General features: G+C 45.0%; 1 protein-coding gene across 1 annotated transcript in view; it reads left to right on the top strand.

The window, feature by feature from the left end:
• Positions 1-15227, top strand: part of GYS2 (glycogen synthase 2) — a 498387-nt gene that overhangs the window by 247328 nt on the left and 235832 nt on the right. The gene's annotated exons all lie outside the window — the stretch shown is intronic.

Raw genomic sequence — 15227 nt, 5'->3', positions numbered from 1 at the left:
TATAGAATGAAGGAGATGCAAATTAAGAGATTCACATTAAAGGTGCTCTGTAAAGTAAAGTGATCACATAGTGCAAGTGGGTGCAGCGGTGAAACAAGACAAGGTGATTATAAAAAGGCAAAATACAATACCACGGTCTGTTTGAAGGGCTAATGCAATGAAGCTTCAAACATAATTAGGGAAGCGTCCCTCAACTTCTTAGTTGCTCCTTTTCGACCTCTGTAATTAATAAGCAATGTTTTTATGCCGTCAACTGTTGATGCTGCTTTAACCCATCAGGTGATTAACAAGTCATCATCAGGACAACGAGATGATTTTCAGGGCGAAAGTAGATCCTAAAGAAAACAATAAAATATGAATGAGGACACCAATCCAACTAGGAATTATATACTTAATTCAAAATTAGGTTTAGGAAAGGTAGCGTTCTTACCTTAGTATTTCTTCAAAGGATATTCCTGGAATAAAAAATAATAGTGGACCATGACAAATTCCGGAAAAAAGATGAAAGGAAGGTGTGAACGTGTCATGCATTGCACAAACCATGTGACTTACATAGTAAGGCCAGACACAATCCAGGCACATAGTTACTGTCAGAGATGCCTGCAAGAGTTACCAACAGCACCACCAACTCCAGAGTCTAGCAGCGATAAATGTACAATTCTTCTAAGAGATAGCATAAAACAGTTTGTGAGTAACTGTATAAACATACCAGAGAGAGGGAACGGATTGACCAAAAATAATTCACATACTGAGAGCAGCCACCGCAGTACTACTGAAACATCAAAGCAAGGGAATGAATCTCACAGTAGCACATCTCAGTAAAATGTATGAGCGTGGGAGAAAGGGGAACTCCAAAGGCCGTCCGGGTCCTCCATGTGGAGTTGAAGAGAAACAATCTCTCTGTGAGCACGAATCGGGTAGCTATATGAGTACGAAAAAAGGATCTACAAGGGAGAATACTTTAAGTAAACTGAGATGTAGAAGTGACGTAGAGGAATGCCGATAGAAGAGGGACAAGGTCCACAATGGGAGACATATTGGAACAGTATCAAGTTATTTGAACAATAAATGGAACAGAAGGATTGAGCTTGCGTAGAGCTGGACATATCTATCTGATAAATATAACTCACTTGGCCAAAAACAACCCGAAGCACTTGGTATGTATAAGAATTCCTAAATCAAATTTCTGAAAAAAATACAATATTTGTAGAGTCATATTCTACATAAAAGTGCATAATCCCATTTTTTAACGATCAAATAGTTCAAAATACACTTATAACATAAAACCACACCATATCTGTCACCAAAAGCATAGTTCATAGACCGGTTCCATATTAAGAATGGTATGGTGGAATCATTGTAGACCAGACCAAGAAAGAGAAGCCAACTCCTGAATTATTCATCAAAATAGATATAAGCAATAAATTACATGAGTATATTTTATTACATTTAAGCAGAGGACATTTAAGATACCAAAGACAAGTCGCATGACTTATGATAGTCAGATTAGACTAATGTGTACCATTTGTCTAGGGTGTTTAGGCCTGAAATGGTTGCACAGCTTTTCATATTCTATTTTGATTCTGAGTTGTTCTCTTAAGTAGATGAGATTACCTGGACATTTAATAGCATATACCATTTGTAGAGTTGCAGTTCATCAATTTCATTAGAGTGAGTGTGATAATTGTGTGTTTAAATGTTTGTGTGTCAATGCCCTGGTTGTACACTGAACAGTTACAGCACTTAGAGTGTCCCACAGTACATGGAAAGCCCAGTAAGGATGCTGTAGTTGCGGGTATAATGTTCCAATGCATGGCATTAACCAAATGGTCTTTTATGTTACATCCTCTCTGAAACAAGAAGAGGGGTGGTTCACTGAATAATCCTATTGTCATTAAAATATTCCAATGTTTTTTCACTATATGGGCAATTTTGATGGATACTGGACTGAAAGTGGTGACACAAGCTACGCAGTTGGAAGTGTTGTGAGTTTTGGGAGTTAGTAAAGAATCCCCAGGGCAGAACCAAACACTTTTGAGGGCGTCTTGGGCACTCCCTTGTTATGAGTGTCTCAGACAAGGTCCTTGCTTCTTTAAAGTAGTCACTCTTCCACTTGCAATTTCTCCATATTTTGAGAAACTGGCCACAGGGTAAATTATCCATGAGGTTATGGGAATGGCAGCTTTCGTAGGACAAGAGAGTATTTGTAGGAGGCTGGCCTGGCTTGTAGTGGGTACCAGAGGTACTTACACCTTGTGCCAGGTCCAGTTATCCCTTATTAGTGTAGAAGAGGTGTTTCTAGCAGCTTAGGCTGATAGAAGGTAGCTATGACAAAGCAGCTTAGGTTGAACTAGGAGACATGCAAAGCTCCTACTATACCACTTATATCATATGCACATTATCATAAGAAAACACAATACACTGAGTTACTAAAAATAAAGGTACTTTATTTTTATGACAATATGCCAAAAGTATCTCATTGAGTATCCTCAGTAAGAAGATAAGTTATATACACAAGTTATATGTACACCAACCAAAATTAGGTAAGTAAGAGCAAGAAAAGTAATGCAAACAGTGTAGAATTACAATAGTTTGCAATAGGAAAACATAGGTATAGGGGCAACACAAACCATATACTCCAAAGAGGAATGCGAACAACGAATGGACCCCAGACCTATGTGAGTTTGTAGAGGGTCACTGGGACTGTAAGAAAACAGTGAGGGTTAGAAAAATACCCCACCCCAAGACCCTGAAAAGTAGGAGTAAAGTACGCCTACTACTCCCAGATAGCACAGAAGTCGTGATAAGGGGATTCTGCAGGAAGAACAAACACCAGCAGTGCACTGACAACGGATTTCCGGACCTGAGTACCTGTAAGAAAAGGGGACCAAGTCCAATAGTCGCAACAGTTTCCAGGGGGGCAGGAGCCCAGGAAACCCCAGCTGAAGGTGCAAGGAAGCTGCCACCGGTTGGAAGAAGCTTGGAGTTCTGCAAGAAAGAAGAGGACTAGGAACTTCTCCTTTGGAGGACGGATGTCCCACGTCGCGATGAAGCTTGCAGAGGTATTCCCATGCAGAAAGACTGCAAACAAGCCTTGTTAGCTGCAAGGGTCGTGGTAGAGCTTTTTGGGTGCTGCTGAGGACCAGGAGGGACCAGGATGTCACCTTTTAGAGGAGGAGACAGAGGGGGCGCTCAGCAACTCAGAGAGCCCTCACAGAAGCAGGCACCACCCGCAGAAGTACCCCAACAGGCACTTGGAAGAAGAGTGAACCGGAGTCCACGCGAAGTTACAAAAGGTAGTCCCACGACATCAGAAGACAACTCAGAAAGTTGTGCATGGCAGGACGGAGTGCGGTGGACCCAGGCTTGGCTGTGCACAAAGGAAATCCTGGAAGAGTGCACAGGAGTCGGAGCGGCTGCAAATCACACTGTACACAGCTTTTCAGTCTAGCGTGGGGAGGCAAGGACTTACCTCCACCAAACTTGGACTGAAGAGTCACTGGACTGTGGGAGTCACTTGGACAGAGTTGCTGTGTTCCAGGGGCCACGCTCGTCGGGATGAGAGGGGACCCAGAGGACTAGTGTTGCAGTCTTTTGGTGCCTGCGTTAGCAGGGCGAAGATTCCGTCGACCCATGGGAGATTTCTTCGGAGCTTCTGATACAGGGTGAAGGCAGGCTACCCCCAGAGCATGCACCACCAGGAAACATTCGAGAAAGCCGGCAGGATTAGTCGCTACAATGTTGCTGGTAGTCGTCTTTGTTGCGGTTTTGCGGGCGTCCTGGAGCAGTCAGCGGTCGATCCTTTGGTAGAAGGCAAAGAGGGAGATGCAGAGGAACTCTGGTGAGCGCTTGCATTTGTTATCTGAAGAATTCCCCAAAGCAGAGACCCTAAATAGCCAGAAAAGAAGGTTTGGCTACCAGGTTAGGAGGATTGGCTACCAAGAGAGGTAAGAGCCTATCAGAAGGAGCCTCTGACGTCACCTGCTGGCACTGGCCACTCAGAGCAGTCGTGTGCCCCCAACACCTCTGTTTCCATGACGGCAGAGGTCTGGGACACAGTGAAGAAGCTCTGGGCAACTCCCCTGGGAGGTACTTGTCAGGGGAGTCATCACTCCCCTTTCCTTTGTCCACTTTCGCGCCAGAGCAGGGCTGGGAAATTCCTGAACCTGTGTAGACTTGCTTATGCAGAGATGGGCACCATCTGTGCCCATCAAAGCATTTTCAGAGGCTGGGGGAGGCTACTCCTCCCCAGCCCTTCATACCTATTTCCAAAGGGAGAGGGTGTAACACCCTCTCTCAGAGGAAATCCTTTGGTCCAGAGTGGTATTGGGGTGACAATTCCATGATCTTAGACATGTTACATGGCCATGTTCGGAGTTACCATTGTGACGCTATACATAGGTAGTGACCTATGTATAGTGCACGCGTGTAATGGTGTCCCCGCACTCACAAAGTCCGGGGAATTTGCCCTGAACAATGTGGGGGCACCTTGGCTAGTGCTGCCAGGGTGCCCACACACTAAGTAACTTTGCACCCAACCTTCACCAGGTGAAGGTTAGGCATATAGGTGACTTATAAGTTACTTATGTGCAGTGGTAAATGGCTGTGAAATAACGTGGACGTTATTTCACGCAGGCTGCAGTGGCAGGCCTGTGTAAGAATTGTCAGAGCTCCCTATGGGTGGCAAAAGAAATGCTGCAGCCCATAGGGATCTCTTGGAACCCCAATACCCTGGGTACCTTAGTACGTTATACAAGGGAATTATATGGGTGTACTAGTATACCAATGTGAATTGGTAAATTTAGTCACTAGCCTGTTAGTGACAAATTTGGAAAGCAGAGAGAGCATAACCACTGAGGTTCTGGTTAGCAGAGCCTCAGTGAGACAGTTAGGCATCACACAGGGAACACATACAGGGCACATACTTATGAGCACTGGGGCCCTGCCTGGCAGGGTCCCAGTCACACATGGACTAAAACAACATATATACAGTGAAATATGGTGGTAACATGCCAGGCAAGATGGTACTTTCCTACATTATTCCATTCCATTTGTTTACAGCATAGATTAGTTTGAAATTTCCAATCATATACCTAAATGGTGAAGTCAAGGAAGAGGAGAGATGCATTACTGAAACTATAGATGAAATGTAAATAAGTATGTCTTTTGTTTAGTCAAATGATGAATTTTGTGAATTCCATGGGGTTGCCCCTACAGATCATTAACATGTCATCAATATAATGTTTCCCAAGTCTGATCTGTGTGTAAAAGGGATTGTTCTCATGTACAATGAGTCGATTCTCAAAATTATACAGATACAGCATAGCAACATTAGGAGCAAACCATGCTCCTGTGGAGACACCTTTGCATTGTGGAGGAAATGTTTTTTCAAAGAAAAAGTTTTTTTTTAGTAAGGGAAATTTCCAGAAGTGACATTAGAAAGGAAGGAGGAACACAGTGGGGTCTCAGTCACTTATCCCACAAGGAGGTAATTATGTTAAGCCCTTCTCTGTGTGTGATATTTGTGTAAAGTGACTCAATGTTAATTGTACCGGGAGATCAGCAAATAGGGTCACATTCCATGTCTTAAATTTCGTTAATCAGGTCCATGCTGTCTCTTATGTATGTTCTTGTGGACAGGACAAAGGGGGTCATTATGAGTGTGGTTGTCTTAAGTCTGCCACACTCGAGGTGGCAGTCAGGACCACCGCGGATGTGGCGGTCCGACCACCACATTACAACCCTGGCAGTTAGACTGCCAGAAAACCGCCAGCTCTGCCAGGATCATGGATCCCAGCTGCCTGGCAGTGGTTGTCACGCCGCGCGGTGCGGCGCGAGCCGAGAGCTCGACTCAAGCCGGGCGTTCGGCTCGGGCCGCGCACCGCGTTGCTAGGACGCGGCGCGCCCCCAGCCTCTCCTGCGCATTTCGAGGCCCCAGACTTGCATGGGGCCACGTTCTACCTTCTGCTTTCCACTATACTAGGGGTCTATGACCCCTCTTACCTCTTTTTTCGTTTCTTTCCCTTTTTTCTTCTTTTCTTCTTTTCTGCAGTCTTTTGTTGTGCCTTTCTTTATGTCTTTTCCCCCTTCCCAGATTCCTGTTCTTTCCCAGCATTCCTTGTTTCCTATTCTCTATGGTTCCTGTTCTATTCTGTTCTATGTGTTGTTTCCCTGTCTAAGATGGTGTCCTTTTACTTCCTGTGGGTCACTTCCTGTTTTTTAGTATATAAGGGCTGTGTTTTCTTCTTTCTTTGCGCTGCAACACTTTCTGCTCAGTTAGTGTCTTCGCTCCTGATTTCCTCACCTTTTGGGCTCTGGATTTCAGCATTCTGTGTTTCCTGACTTTTGCTCCTTTTGGATTCCTGTTTGTTTGTTCTTGTTTTTTCCAGGAATCTTCCTGTTTGGAGGTTTTTCCCCTTTTTCTAAGGGTTTTTTTCCCTCTGGCGCTATTTTCTGAAGGGCACGGTCTGTTCTTGGCGTCTCCATTGCCTACAGCACCGTGGCTACCAGAAAGAGTCGCCCCTTTTTGGGCCAAAGTCGAACATTGAAGATCCACGCCACCAGATCTGCAAATTCCAGGCGCCAGCAGCACGTGAGTCGTGACAGATTGCAGCGCCTAACCATTCCGACGTCCTCAAACACCATGGATGACACAGTGGCGGCTGCTGCAGATCGGGAACAATCTCTTTTGACCACGATTCAGCAACAAGCTCAGGAATTGCAACAACTACGCAATGAAAATGCTGCGTTACGACAGGCTTTGGCTCTCCGCACCAGTGATGTTCCAACTATCTCCGCTTCTACCCCTTGTTTCTCTGGTGAACCAACCAGGCTTCGCGAGTTCCTGGATGCATTAACAGTGTACTTCGCCTTCCGACCTACCCAATTCTCCCACGACAGGACCAAGGTGGGTTATCTTATCAGTGCCTTAACCGGTCCAGCCTTGGCCTGGGCAACCCCGATGGTGTCCTCCAACGACCCTGTATTGTCGGACTATTCCACCTTTGTGAGTCGCTTCAAACAGATGTTTAGCCGTCCTGGATTGGAAGCCTCTGCTGAAGAAGCCCTATGTGACATCCAACAAGGCTCTCAAGACGTCCTGCAATATATAACCCGTTTTCGTCAGCTGGCGGCAGAGACCACTTGGGTGGAACGTACTCTGGTAACTTTATTTCGTAGAGGACTCAAAGAAGAAATAAAGGATGAACTAGTACATTCTACCAGAGCGGAAGATCTTCGTGGCCTGATGGATCAAGCACTGTACATCGAATATCGTCTTCAGGAACGGAGATCGGAAAAGAAAAGGAGTAGAGGGTTTTCCCAGCCAAGTAGCTCACGAGCTTGCCTGCAGCGTTCCGAGGAACCTCGCACTCCTGCTAGAGACATCGAAGGGGAACCCATGCAGGTGGATACTACCCGAGGTCCGCTCTCTGCTAGTGAACGAGAAGACAGACGCAAGAGAGGGTTGTGCCTGTACTGTGGTTCTGCTGGTCACATGCTTCGTACCTGTTCTGTACGTCCACCCAGGCCTTCGGGAAACGCCACCTCCCGTCCTCTGTAAGAAGGGAGGGGACGGGATCTACAGCTATACCTTCCATCAGCTCCTTTAATGACAATACAACCGCCTTGTTCATTTTTCCTGTCCTGTTACAACTTCCTGACGGTCGTCAAGAAAAGACTATGGCATTACTAGACTGTGGTGCTAGTGGTATATACATGGACAAGACGTGGGCTGCTGCTCACCAAGTTCCTACACAAGCAAAAGAAGTACCCGAACAGGTACACACCGTGGATGGATCCTTGATATCCTCGGGTCCTGTAGACACTACTACCCTGATGTTAAGTCTACAGGTGGGGAACCATCAAGAACACATTTCCTTCGATCTTATCACGTCCCCCAACCATACCATCATTCTTGGAATTCCGTGGTTCATCAGACATAACCCGTATATAAATTGGGTAACCCGGACAGTTTCTTTGTCTTCGCAATTTTGTCATGAGAACTGTTTTACTTCCGACAAGTATTGGTCTCCGAAAAGATCCTTAGATACTGAAGGTGCCACTGGTATGTCCATTAATACGGTCCAAGGGGTCCCAGACCACTATTTGGAGTTTCAGGATGTTTTCCAAAAAAACGTCGAAACCTGTGCTACCTCCACATCGAGAATATGATTGTGCTATTCCATTGGAACCCGGCACAATTGTTCCTTTTGGGAGGATGTACTCTCTCACGGAACCCGAAAGGGAAGTTCTAAAAGAGTATCTGGACGAAAATATACAGAGTGGTCTTATTGTTCCATCGTCGTCTCCGGCTGGGGCTCCTCTCTTTTTTGTGCCCAAGAAGACAAAGGATCTTCGTCCTTGCCTGGATTTTCGAGGTCTGAATAAAATAACAATTAAAGATCGTTATCCTTTGCCTCTCATCAGGGACATACTAGAAGCTATCAGAGGGGCTCAACGTTTTACTAAATTAGATTTACGAGGAGCTTACCACCTTTTACGCATAAAAGAAGGCGACGAATGGAAGACAGCTTTCAGGACTCCATTTGGCCATTTTGAATATAGGGTTATGCCGTTTGGTCTCACTAACGCCCCCGCAATCTTCCAGAGATTTATGGACTCAGTGTTTTCAGACCTTCTGAATCAGACAGTCGTGATCTACCTAGATGATATTCTTATTTATTCTAGAAATCCTGAACTCCATTCTTCCCATGTGAAACAAGTTCTTCAAAGACTTCGTGCTCATCAACTATTTTGCAAACCAGAAAAATGTGAGTTCGACATGACGGAAGTCAAATATCTGGGCTATCATTTAAGTCTCACCGGCATAACTATGGATCAAGAAAAGGTACAAGCTATCCTAGAGTGGCCTTCTCCTTCTTCCATAAAAGAAACACAATGTTTCCTAGGGTTAGCAAACTTCTATCGACAATTCATTCTAGACTTTGCCAGACTGACTAGCCACATAACTCACACCTTAAAAAAGAAAAATTTAAAGAAAGGGTTTGTCTGGACTGAAGCGGCTGAAGCAGCCTTTCAAGAATTAAAGAGAGCCTTCACCCAAGCCCCCATCTTGAGACATCCAGATACCACCAAACAATTTATAGTCGTAACTGATGCTTCTCAGAGAGCCATCGGAGCTGTCTTACTCCAACGACAAGAGGATGATGGTCTTGAACATCCTGTTTTCTACTTGTCTCATATCCTTTCCACAGCTGAACAACACTATTCTGTACTGGAAAGGGAATTATTGGCTCTGAAAACAGCCTGCCTTGAGTGGAGACAGTTTCTGATGGGTTCCAAGGAACCATTTGAGGTGAGGACAGACCACCGTAACCTACAATGTTTACGAAATTTTGTATGCCAAAATAGTCGTCAGGCCCGCTGGGCCTTTTTCTTCAGTCAGTACGATTTTTTCATCACATATATTCCTGGATCTCAAAACATTCTGGCTGATGCTCTGTCTCGCCGATATCCAGAGTGTACTCCTTCCTCATCTCAGTATCTTCTGGAACCCAGTAAGATCATTGGAGTGGCTCAGTCTTTCCTGGAAGAAGTACAACTGGAATACGCCAACCTATCGGACCACGACATAGAAGAACTAAGACCATTATTACATAAGAAACAAGGATATTTTTATTATCAAAACCTGATATTCCTCCCTACTAACAAGGTGCAAGAAAAGGCATTACAAATGTGCCATGATTCACCTGTAGCTGGTCATAGAGGCATCAAGGCCACACAAGAACTTCTTTCACGATTTTTCTGGTGGCCTACCTGGAAGCTGGATGTGGAAAGATACGTTCAAGCCTGTCCCATATGTGCCCATATCAAGATACCCCATACCAGACCGGCAGGATTACTACAGCCTTTGCCTGTTCCACCGGCCCCATGGCATACCATCTCTACGGATTTTATGTGTTCACTCCCACCATCAGCAGGAAACCGGGTCATCATGGTCACTGTGGATTCTTTCACGAAGATGGCTCATTTCACTGCCCTGAAAAGGCTACCTACTTCTCAAGAACTAAGTCAAATATTCATTGATCATATCTTCCGTCTCCATGGACTTCCACATACCATAATATCTGATAGAGGACCTCAGTACATTTCCCGATTTTGGAGGCATTTTTGTAAAACACTAAATATTAATAGAGCCCTGTCTTCAGGGTTCCATCCTCAGACCAACGGCCAGACCGAGCGTCTGAACCAAGGACTAGAGCAATATCTTCGATGCTTTTGCAATTCTACCCAAAGTAACTGGAACACTTACCTCTCTATAGCTGAATTTTCCTACAATAACTCAGTCCATAGTGCCTCCAAGGTCACTCCCTTTTTCTGTTCTTATGGTTTTCATCCTACCTCTTTTCCTACTTCTCCACAATCCAACTCTCCTTTACCCGCTATTACCTATTTCTCCAAACGCCTTCTCCAAATCCATAGACTAATTCGATCTAATTTGTTACATACCAAGAGATATATGAAGAAGGCTGCAGACAAGAGACGTGCAACCAATCCAGACTATCATCCGCAAGATAAAGTCTGGCTCTCCTCCAAATTCTTACCCTCACGTCTTTCTCAAAATAAGTTCACACCTCGTTACTATGGGCCTTTCCGTATTCTTCAGTTGGTCAATCCTGTCACTGTCCGTCTTCACTTACCTCATACATGGAAGATTCATCCGGTCTTTCATGTTTCTCAGCTTAAACCTTATGTGCCTGACCCTTACTCACGTCAGTTTCCTTGTCCACCTCCTGTACTCGTGGATGATGTTCCTGAATATGAAGTACAGGAAATTTGTGACTCTCGTCTTTTTCACAAACGCCTTCAGTATCTGATTCATTGGAAGGGTTATCCTCTCAGTGAATGCTCTTGGGAAGATGCATCTTCCGTTCACGCACCTCTCCTGATTCAACGCTTTCACTGTTTATTTCCTCTCAAACCTGGACCTTTGGGAGGGGGACCTACTGTCGCGCCGCGCGGTGCGGCGCGAGCCGAGAGCTCGACTCATGCCGGGCGTTCGGCTCGGGCCGCCCACCGCGTTGCTAGGACGCGGCGCGCCCCCAGCCTCTCCTGCGCATTTCGAGGCCCCAGACTTGCATGGGGCCTCGTTCTACCTTCTGCTTTCCACTATACTAGGGGTCTATGACCCCTCTTACCTCTTTTTTCGTTTCTTTCCCTTTTTTCTTCTTTTCTTCTTTTCTGCAGTCTTTTGTTGTGCCTTTCTTTATGTCTTTTCTCCCTTCCCAGATTCCTGTTCTTTCCCAGCATTCCTTGTTTCCTATTCTCTATGGTTCCTGTTCTATTCTGTTCTGTGTGTTGTTTCCCTGTCTAAGATGGTGTCCTTTTACTTCCTGTGGGTCACTTCCTGTTTTTTAGTATATAAGGGCTGTGTTTTCTTCTTTCTTTGCGCTGCAACACTTTCTGCTCAGTTAGTGTCTTCGCTCCTGATTTCCTCACCTTTTGGGCTCTGGATTTCAGCATTCTGTGTTTCCTGACTTTTGCTCCTTTTGGATTCCTGTTTGTTTGTTCTTGTTTTTTCCAGGAATCTTCCTGTTTGGAGGTTTTTCCCCTTTTTCTAAGGGTTTTTTTCCCTCTGGCGCTATTTTCTGAAGGGCACGGTCTGTTCTTGGCGTCTCCATTGCCTACAGCACCGTGGCTACCAGAAAGAGTCGCCCCTTTTTGGGCCAAAGTCGAACATTGAAGATCCACGCCACCAGATCTGCAAATTCCAGGCGCCAGCAGCACGTAAGGCGTGACAGTGGTGGACATTGTAATCCACCAAGATTACGACCTTGTTCTCTGTCAGCCTTTTCATTGCGGTAACACTGCCATAAAAAGGCTGGCAAAGAACATGTGCAGGGCGTTACAGGGGTGCCCTTACACTGCCCAAGCACTTGGCATGGGCAGTGCAGAGGCCTCCCTGCCCAGCACCCTGCTGGCTACAGTATTGCCACTGGCTCGATTACGAGCCAGAGACAATGCTGTAGCCTGTTTCCCGCTAGGCCTAGCGGGAAACTCATAATGACTCAGTTCGGGAAGTTGACACGTAGGCGGCAGCCACCATGTCTGGAGTTTGGTGGACAGGCTTTCCCATCCGCCAAACTCGAAATGAGGCCCAAAGTCTTTAATAAAGAGATCTAGGTATTTGCCAATTGGTTTCAAAACAGAGCTGCACCCAGAAACAATTGGTCTCCTAGGTGGATTAGTCAAACCTTTGCAGTTCTTTAGTAACAGGTGAAGAACAGGAGTTCTTGGTGTCTGGTTATTTAAAAAAGAAACTCATTATGACTAAGGAAGACACTCTGTTCCGCGTTTTTTGTGATATAAAGAATACTTTTTTTAATTTGTTTGGTAGCGTCATTTCTCAATAGCAGGTAATGTTCAGTGTTAACCAACTGGTGAAGGACATCAGTTCCATTGTCAGCCAGATCTAAAATAACAATACCACTGCCTTTGTCAGCAGGTTTAATTACTTTTTCAGTTTTGTTTTTTAGAGTGGTAAGTGCACTCGCTCTGTTTAGAAGTGTTATAAGGAACATATTCAAATACTTCCTTCAAATTTTCTACATTGGTAAAAACCAGTATTGCAAACTTAACTACCTCACTGGGCACTGAAACACTGGGTGAATAAAAAGTGTAGGGGCTATGCAGGCATGTTTCCTTTTTGTGATTGCATAGGATGAGCACAGTGTACCTGAAGGAAAGAGGGACCTTGAGTAGTCTATGGGATTTCCCCAGTTGACCCCTATTTGCCAAAGGGGGCCACAAACATCATACTGTGACCAAAAATGAGGAGGACACATTTAAAGACCCCCTTGTGAAGAGTTGAATGAAACAACTTTCTCTGACATGCCGCATTACACTACAGCCATGTAGAATAACATATAACATGTAAACGGTTTGATACTCCCAAATTATTTTAGTAAGCCAACAAGACAATATGAAGCCTGTCAAAACAAAATGGCCCCTAATGGTCTTGACTGCAGCCGTACAACATAGTAATTTCAAAGCATTTAATGTGAAAGAGGTTATACACATTTGAGAAGTTATATAATTTTAGTTCTTCCTTCTAAAGTGCTAACAGAAAGCCTAGCGTTTAGGCTTAGCTTACATCGGATGGAAATAATGCTTTATTCATTTATCATCATGAAAGGTCATTGTTCACAGGCAGCATTTATAAAAAATGCCACCATGTTATAATGACATGGTTGTCAAGATTTGTACGAGCTTTTAGTGTTAACTGTAATACCGACCTGGTTCCACACACAGTGTGCTAGCTTAATATTGCCTTTTTTGTATTTAAATGCTGTGCTTTTGAGGTGCAAGTAAAAAGCCTGGAAACAACTTGCTGGCCTACTTGCCATTTTTATTTTAGAAATAATAAATGTGCCTTTGGATGGCCATTGTTGGAAATGCCCATTTCTGCAGGATCATCCACCAGACGTTTTGACTTCCTCCTATTTTTGCTGAATTCGTTTTTGTTGACTTTATGACTCTGAGCACTTTACCACTGCTAACCAGTGCTAAAATGCTTGTGTTCTCTACTTAAAACATGGCAAAATTGCCATATACTCAACTGGCATATTTAATTTACCTACAAGTCCCTACTAAAGTGTACTACGTGTGCCCAGAGCCTGTTAATTAAATGCTGCGTGTGGGCCTGCAGTACTGATTGTGCCACCCACATAAGTAGCCTTCTAACCATGGGCTGCATAGCCCCCTGTACTGAGTCTGGAGCCAGGGCAGGAAGGACAGGACATCTGTGCATTTCAAAAGAGTCTCTTTAAAGTCTACCCCTTCAAAGGCTCCATTTTACCTCAGACCTCACCAACTCTGTACACTTCTGGACCTGTGGATACTCTTTCAGTAAAACCAACTGCTGTGCTGCTAAAGGCCTGCTACTGTGCTGGACTGCTGTTTGCTAGACTCCTGCTTTGCTGTGTTTACTTGTGTCTGCTGCCCTCTTGCCTGGGAGTGAGAAGAATTGGACTTGAATCTCTGCATCCCAGAACTCAGAGCGACTTCAAGGACTAGTTGGCTGGCCTCCCGATCCGAAGTCTCAGGACATAATGACTTCCAACCATCCCACTTCTGCACCTGGACTCTGCCATCTGTGAGTCTGTCCTGCCAAGTGGTGCCACCCCAGTCATGGACCCTTGGAAGTGGGTCTAAGGTGCTTGCTCCAGCAGGCAATGCATCCTTGGCATATTGCCTCTATTGTATGGAGAAAATCAACGCATTACCCCTACTGTGTGGGTGGGAACTGGTGCAACCTGGCTCGCATCACCACTGTACGTTGCATCTTGGAACCAGATCATCACCTTCAGAACCAATACTGTGGAGCTTTTCTTGGTGCAAGGTCCTCGCATCCCCATTGACAGCAGCCTCAATGACTATGCTGAAACTCCGCATCGCAGTCTTTGCACTCATCGAAACAGAAATATCGCCTTGACTGCTTAACACAACCCCCACACCCGCCTTCATATCACAACCCCTGGCGCCTCGGTCCTCGACATGGACGCATCAGGAACTCGTACTCCAGCATCTCAGACCTGATGCATTGCCGCTGTTGCCTGGAGAAAATGGAAGCATCGAAACTAATGCATGGTTTGAAACTGACACATTACCCTGCAACTTGGATTTAAGGTACTTTGGTTCAGCGGGCCCCTCTCGGTTCCTGTAGCGGGCCCGCGCTCCATTGTGGCTGGCCTGAGCTTTTGACTTTGTCCTGATCCAGTACGACCAGATATCCCCAGTTGGCACTTTTGCTTCTAAGCGCTGTTTTACAGTTTATTTTTTAAACATTCTGAACTCAAGTTCTACTTATTGAATTTTGTGTCATTTTGATCTTGTTTTATTTGTTAATTAAGGCTCTCTTTTTCTCACCTGGAGTGGGGTCCTTTTAGTGTGGTGTTTTCGCTTTTTTACTGTTTGAAGTGTTGCACAAATACATTTTACACATTGCCTTGAAGTTAAGCCTGACTCCTCTGTGCCAAACTACTAGAGGGTGACCGCAGATTAATTTGGGGGTTGCTCGTGCCTTTCCCTGACATAAATTGTGGTTGCTGCTTGACCAGGGCTCACACCCCAGTCAATTAACAACCCACTTTCTAAGACCCATGATTTTTATAACTCACCTAACAAGACCAATAACAAAAATTTCCATTCTCTGATGGATGCATTGCTTGTGAGCACGTAGTTCAACCATCTTGTGTGTACAGTCC

Source organism: Pleurodeles waltl, chromosome 4_1 (genome assembly GCF_031143425.1).
Source record: "Pleurodeles waltl isolate 20211129_DDA chromosome 4_1, aPleWal1.hap1.20221129, whole genome shotgun sequence".
Taxonomy (NCBI): domain Eukaryota; kingdom Metazoa; phylum Chordata; class Amphibia; order Caudata; family Salamandridae; genus Pleurodeles; species Pleurodeles waltl.
The sequence above is the reverse complement of the archived record's forward strand: the minus strand, read 5'-3'. Positions and strand labels throughout refer to the sequence as shown.